The sequence below is a fragment of the Populus nigra genome, chromosome 4 (assembly GCF_951802175.1).
Source record: "Populus nigra chromosome 4, ddPopNigr1.1, whole genome shotgun sequence".
NCBI classification, from domain to species: Eukaryota; Viridiplantae; Streptophyta; class Magnoliopsida; order Malpighiales; family Salicaceae; genus Populus; species Populus nigra.
In genome coordinates this window covers 19,110,718-19,119,214 of record NC_084855.1, presented here as the reverse complement: position 1 = coordinate 19,119,214, position 8,497 = coordinate 19,110,718, and positions in this window count along the sequence as shown.

The window sequence follows — 8,497 nt, the reverse complement described above, 5'->3', positions numbered from 1 at the left end:
AGGGACTGTGAAATCATCGACGAACTGCTCTCACGGGTGACGCGTGGATTCGACAGCCGACACAGCCCTACGGACTGAGAAATCATCGACGAACTGCTGTCACGGGTGACATTCTACAGCCGACACAGCCCCTAGGGACTGAGAAATCATCGACGTACTACTATCATGGGTGACGCAGGATTCCACAGCGGACACTGCCCCTAGGGACTGTGAAATCATCAACGAACTACTCTCACGGGTGACGCGTGGATTACACAGCCGAAACAGCCCCTAGGGACTGCGAAATCATCGACGAACTACTATCACGGGGACGCGAGATTCCACAGCCGACAAAGCCCCTAGGGACTGAGAAATCATCGACGTACTACTATCATGGGTGACGCTGGATTCCACAGCGGACACTGCCCCTAGGGACTGTGAAATCATCAACGAACTACTCTCACGGGTGACGCGTGGATTACACAGCCGACACAGCCCCTAGGGACTGCGAAATCATCGACGTACTGCTGTCACGGGTGACGCGTGGATTCCACAGCCGACACAGCCCCTAGGGACTGCGAAATCATCGACAAAATGCTCTCACGGGTGACGTGTGGTTTGAACAGCCGACATAGCCCCTAGGGACTGAGAAATCATCGACGTACTACTATCATGGGTGACGCAGGATTCCACAGCGGACAATGCCCCTAGGGACTGTGAAATCATCAACGAACTACTCTCACGGGTGACGCGTGGATTCCACAGCCGACACAGCCCATAGGGACTGGGAAATCATCGACGTACTACTATCACGGGTGACGCGGGATTCCACAACCGACACTGCCCCTAGGGACTGTGCAATCATCGACGAACTGCTCTCACGGGTGACGCTTGGATTCGACAGCCGACACAGCCCTACGGAATGAGAAATCATCGACGAACTGCTGTCACGGGTGACATTCTACAGCCGACACAGCCCCTAGGGACTGAGAAATCATCGACGTACTGTTGTCACGGGTGACGCGTGGATTCCACAGCCGACATAGCCCCTATGGACTGGTAAATCATCGACGTACTACTATCACGGGTGACGCGGGATCCCACAGCCGACGTAGCCCCTAGGGACTGAGAAATCATCGACGAACTGCTCTCACGGGTGACGCGTGGATTCGACACCCGACACAGCCCCTAGGAACTGAGAAATCAAGGACGAACTGCTGTCACGGGTGACGCGTGGATGCGACAGCCTACACCGCCCCTAGGGACTGAGAAATCATCGATGTACTCCTGTGACGGGTGACGCGTGGATTCCACAGCCGACACAGCCCCTAGGGACTGAGAAATCATCGACCTACTATTATCACGGGTGACGCGGGATTCCACAGGCGACACTGCCCCTAGGGACTGTGAAATCATCGACGAACCGCTCTCACGGGTGACGCGTGGATTCGACAGCCGAGACAGCCCTACGGACTGAGAAATCATCGACGTACTGCCGTCACGGGTGACGCGTGGATTCCACAGCCGACACAGCCCCTAGGGACTGCGAAATCATCGACCAAATGCTCTCACGGGTGACGCGTTGTTTCGACAGCCGACACAGCCCCTGGGGACTGAGAAATCATCGACGAACTGCTGTCACGGGTGACACGTGGGTCCCACAGCCGACACAGCCCTACGGACTGAGAAATCATCGACGAACTACTCTCACGGGTGACGCGTGGATTACACAGCCGACACAGCCCCTAGGGACTGGGAAATCATCGACGTACTGCTGTCACAGGTGACGCGTGGATTCCACAGCTGACACGGCACCTAGGGACTGTGAAATCATCGACGAACTGCTCTCACGGGTGACGCTTGGATTCGACAGCCGACACAGCCCTACGGACTGAGAAATCATCGACGAACTACTGTCACGACTGACATTCTACAGCCGACACAGCCCCTAGGGACTGAGAAATCATCGACGTACTGTTGTCACGGGTGACACGTGGATTCCACAGCCGACACAGCCCCTAGGGACTGGGAAATCATCGACGTACTACTATCACGGGTGACGCGGGATTCCACATCCGACACTGGCCCTAGGGACTGTGCAATCATCGACGAACTGCTCTAACGGGTGACGCTTGGATTCGACAGCCGACACAGCCCTACGGACTGAGAAATCATCGACGAACTGCTGTCACGGGTGACATTCTATAGCCGACACAGCCCCTAGGGACTGAGAAATCATCGAGGTACTGCTGTCACGGGTGACACGTGGATCCCACAGCCGACAATGCACCTAGGGACTGTGAAATCATCGACGAACTGCTCTCACGGGTGACGCTTGGATTCGACAGCCGACACAGCCCTACGGACTGATAAATCATCGACGAACTACTGTCACGGGTGACATTCGACAGCCGACACAGCCCCTAGGGACTGAGAAATCATCGACGTACTACTGTCAGGGGTGACGCGTGGATTCCACAGCCGACAAAGCCCCTAGGGACTGAGAAATCATCGACGTACTACTATCATGGGTGACGCAGGATTCCACAGCGGACACTGCCCCTAGGGACTGTGAAATCATCAACGAACTACTCTCACGGGTGACGCGTGGATTACACAGCCGACACAGCCCCTAGGGACTGCGAAATCATCGACGTACTGCTGTCACGGGTGACGCGTGGATTCCACAGCCGACACAGCCCCTAGGGACTGCGAAATCATCGACAAAATGCTCTCACGGGTGACGTGTGGTTTGAACAGCCGACACAGCCCCTAGGGACTGAGAAATCATCGACGTACTACTATCATGGGTGACACAGGATTCCACAGCGGACACTGCCCCTAGGGACTGTGAAATCATCAACGAACTACTCTCACGGGTGACGCGTGGATTCCACAGCCGACACAGCCCATAGGGACTGGGAAATCATCGACGTACTACTATCACAGGTGACGCGGGATTCCACAACCGACACTGCCCCTAGGGACTGTGCAATCATCGACGAACTGCTCTCACGGGTGACGCTTGGATTCGACAGCCGACACAGCCCTACGGAATGAGAAATCATCGACGAACTGCTGTCACGGGTGACATTCTACAGCCGACACAGCCCCTAGGGACTGAGAAATCATCGACGTACTGTTGTCACGGGTGACGCGTGGATTCCACAGCCGACATAGCCCCTAGGGACTGGTAAATCATCGACGTACTGCTATCACGGGTGACGCGGGATCCCACAGCCGACGTAGCCCCTAGGGACTGAGAAATCATCGACGAACTGCTCTCACGGGTGACGCGTGGATTCGACACCCGACACAGCCCCTAGGAACTGAGAAATCAAGGACGAACTGCTGTCACGGGTGACGCGTGGATGCGACAGCCTACACCGCCCCTAGGGACTGAGAAATCATCGACGTACTCCTGTGACGGGTGACGCGTGGATTCCACAGCCGACACAGCCCCTAGGGACTGAGAAATCATCGACCTACTATTATCACGGGTGACGCGGGATTCCACAGGCGACACTGCCCCTAGGGACTGTGAAATCATCGACGAACCGCTCTCACGGGTGACGCGTGGATTCGACAGCCGATACAGGCCTACGGACTGAGAAATCATCGACGTACTGCTGTCACGGGTGACGCGTGGATTCCACAGCCGACACAGCCCCTAGGGACTGCGAAATCATCGACCAAATGCTCTCACGGGTGACGCGTTGTTTCAACAGCCGACACATCCCCTAGGGACTGAGAAATCATCGAGGTACTGCTGTCACGGGTGACACGTGGATCCCACAGCCGACAATGCCCCTAGGGACTGTGAAATCATCGAGGAACTGCTCTAACGGGTGACGCGTGGATTGGACAGCCGACACAGCCCCTGGGGACTGAGAAATCATCGACGAACTGCTGTCACGGGTGACACGTGGGTCCCACAGCCGACACAGCCCTACGGACTGAGAAATCATCGACGAACTACTCTCACGGGTGACGCGTGGATTACACAGCCGACACAGCCCCTAGGGACTGCGAAATCATCGACGTACTGCTGTCACGGGTGACGCGTGGATTCCACAGCCGACACGGCACCTAGGGACTGTGAAATCATCGACGAACTGCTCTAACGGGTGACGCTTGGATTCGACAGCCGACACAGCCCTACGGACTGAGAAATCATCGACGAACTACTGTCACGACTGACATTCTACAGCCGACACAGCCCCTAGTGACTGAGAAATCATCGACGTACTGTTGTCACGGGTGACACGTGGATTCCGCAGCCGACACAGCCCCTAGGGACTGGGAAATCATCGACGTACTACTATCACGGGTGACGCGGGATTCCACATCCGACACTGGCCCTAGGGACTGTGCAATCATCGACGAACTGCTCTCACGGGTGACGCTTGGATTCGACAGCCGACACAGCCCTACGGACTGAGAAATCATCGACGAACTGCTGTCACGGGTGACATTCTAAAGCCGACACAGCCCCTAGGGACTGAGAAATCATCGAGGTACTGCTGTCACGGGTGACACGTGGATCCCACAGCCGACAATGCACCTAGGGACTGTGAAATCATCGACGAACTGCTCTCACGGGTGACGCTTGGATTCGACAGCCGACACAGCCCTACGGACTGATAAATCATCGACGAACTACTGTCACGGGTGACATTCGACAGCCGACACAGCCCCTAGGGACTGCGAAATCATCGACCAAATGCTCTCACGGGTGACGCGTGAATTCGATAGCCGACACAGCCCCTAGAGACTGAGAAATCTCGAGGTACTCCTGTCACGGGTGACACGTGGGTCCCACAGCCGACAAAGCCCCTAGGGACTGAGAAATCACTGACAAAGTGCTCTCACGGGTGACGCGTGGATTCGACACCCGACACAGCCCCTAGGGACTTAGAAATCAAGGACGAACTACTGTCACGGGTGACGCGTGGATTCGACAGCCTACACCGCCCCTAGGGACTGAGAAATCATCGACGTACTCCTGTCACGGGTGACGGGTGGATTCCACAGCTGACACAGCCCCTAGGGACTGAGAAATCATCGACAAACTGCTCTCACGAGTGACAAGTGGATTCGACAGCCGACACAGCCCCTACGGACTGAGAAATCATCGACGTACTACTATCACAGGTGACGCGATATTCCACAACCGACACTGCCCCTAGGGACTGTGAAATCATCGACGAACTGCTCTCACGGGTGGCGCGTGGATTCGACACCCGACACAGCCCCTACGGACTGAGAAATCATCGACGTACTGCTGTCACGGGTGACGCGTGGATTCCACAGCCGACACAGCCCCTAGGGACTGCGAAATCATCGACCAAATGCTCACACGGGTGACGCGTGGTTTCAACAGCCGACACAGCCCCTAGGGACTGAGAAATCATCGAGGTACTGCTGTCACGGGTGACACGTGGATCCCACAGCCGACAATGCCCCTAGGGACTGTGAAATCATCGACGTACTACTGTCACGGGTGACGCGTGGATTCCACAGCCGACACAGCCCCTATGGACTGAGAAATCATCGACCTACTATTATCACGGGTGACGCGGGATTCCACAGGCGACACTGCCCCTAGGGACTGTGAAATCATCGACGAACCGCTCTCACGGGTGACGCGTGGATTCGACAGCCGATACAGCCCTACGGACTGAGAAATCATCGACGTACTGCTGTCACGGGTGACGCGTGGATTCCACAGCCGACACAGCCCCTAGGGACTGCGAAATCATCGACCAAATGCTCTCACGGGTGACGCGTGGTTTCAACAGCCGACACAGCCCCTAGGGACTGAGAAATCATCGAGGTACTGCTGTCACGGGTGACACGTGGATCCCACAGCCGACAATGCCCCTAGGGACTGTGAAATCATCGACGAACTGCTCTCACGGGTGACGCGTGGATTCGACAGCCGACACAGCCCTACGGACTGAGAAATCATCGACGAACTGCTGTCACGGGTGACATTCTACAGCCGACACAGCCCCTAGGGACTGAGAAATCATCGACGTACTACTATCATGGGTGACGCAGGATTCCACAGCGGACACTGCCCCTAGGGACTGTGAAATCATCAACGAACTACTCTCACGGGTGACGCGTGGATTACACAGCCGAAACAGCCCCTAGGGACTGCGAAATCATCGACGAACTACTATCACGGGGACGCGAGATTCCACAGCCGACAAAGCCCCTAGGGACTGAGAAATCATCGACGTACTACTATCATGGGTGACGCTGGATTCCACAGCGGACACTGCCCCTAGGGACTGTGAAATCATCAACGAACTACTCTCACGGGTGACGCGTGGATTACACAGCCGACACAGCCACTAGGGACTGCGAAATCATCGACGTACTGCTGTCACGGGTGACGCGTGGATTCCACAGCCGACACAGCCCCTAGGGACTGCGAAATCATCGACCAAATGCTCACACGGGTGACGCGTGGTTTCAACAGCCGACACAGCCCCTAGGGACTGAGAAATCATCGAGGTACTGCTGTCACGGGTGACACGTGGATCCCACAGCCGACAATGCCCCTAGGGACTGTGAAATCATCGACGTACTACTGTCACGGGTGACGCGTGGATTCCACAGCCGACACAGCCCCTATGGACTGAGAAATCATCGACCTACTATTATCACGGGTGACGCGGGATTCCACAGGCGACACTGCCCCTAGGGACTGTGAAATCATCGACGAACCGCTCTCACGGGTGACGCGTGGATTCGACAGCCGATACAGCCCTACGGACTGAGAAATCATCGACGTACTGCTGTCACGGGTGACGCGTGGATTCCACAGCCGACACAGCCCCTAGGGACTGCGAAATCATCGACCAAATGCTCTCACGGGTGACGCGTGGTTTCAACAGCCGACACAGCCCCTAGGGACTGAGAAATCATCGAGGTACTGCTGTCACGGGTGACACGTGGATCCCACAGCCGACAATGCCCCTAGGGACTGTGAAATCATCGACGAACTGCTCTCACGGGTGACGCGTGGATTCGACAGCCGACACAGCCCTACGGACTGAGAAATCATCGACGAACTGCTGTCACGGGTGACATTCTACAGCCGACACAGCCCCTAGGGACTGAGAAATCATCGACGTACTACTATCATGGGTGACGCAGGATTCCACAGCGGACACTGCCCCTAGGGACTGTGAAATCATCAACGAACTACTCTCACGGGTGACGCGTGGATTACACAGCCGAAACAGCCCCTAGGGACTGCGAAATCATCGACGAACTACTATCACGGGGACGCGAGATTCCACAGCCGACAAAGCCCCTAGGGACTGAGAAATCATCGACGTACTACTATCATGGGTGACGCTGGATTCCACAGCGGACACTGCCCCTAGGGACTGTGAAATCATCAACGAACTACTCTCACGGGTGACGCGTGGATTACACAGCCGACACAGCCCCTAGGGACTGCGAAATCATCGACGTACTGCTGTCACGGGTGACGCGTGGATTCCACAGCCGACACAGCCCCTAGGGACTGCGAAATCATCGACAAAATGCTCTCACGGGTGACGTGTGGTTTGAACAGCCGACATAGCCCCTAGGGACTGAGAAATCATCGACGTACTACTATCATGGGTGACGCAGGATTCCACAGCGGACAATGCCCCTAGGGACTGTGAAATCATCAACGAACTACTCTCACGGGTGACGCGTGGATTCCACAGCCGACACAGCCCATAGGGACTGGGAAATCATCGACGTACTACTATCACGGGTGACGCGGGATTCCACAACCGACACTGCCCCTAGGGACTGTGCAATCATCGACGAACTGCTCTCACGGGTGACGCTTGGATTCGACAGCCGACACAGCCCTACGGAATGAGAAATCATCGACGAACTGCTGTCACGGGTGACATTCTACAGCCGACACAGCCCCTAGGGACTGAGAAATCATCGACGTACTGTTGTCACGGGTGACGCGTGGATTCCACAGCCGACATAGCCCCTATGGACTGGTAAATCATCGACGTACTACTATCACGGGTGACGCGGGATCCCACAGCCGACGTAGCCCCTAGGGACTGAGAAATCATCGACGAACTGCTCTCACGGGTGACGCGTGGATTCGACACCCGACACAGCCCCTAGGAACTGAGAAATCAAGGACGAACTGCTGTCACGGGTGACGCGTGGATGCGACAGCCTACACCGCCCCTAGGGACTGAGAAATCATCGATGTACTCCTGTGACGGGTGACGCGTGGATTCCACAGCCGACACAGCCCCTAGGGACTGAGAAATCATCGACCTACTATTATCACGGGTGACGCGGGATTCCACAGGCGACACTGCCCCTAGGGACTGTGAAATCATCGACGAACCGCTCTCACGGGTGACGCGTGGATTCGACAGCCGAGACAGCCCTACGGACTGAGAAATCATCGACGTACTGCCGTCACGGGTGACGCGTGGATTCCACAGCCGACACAGCCCCTAGGGACTGC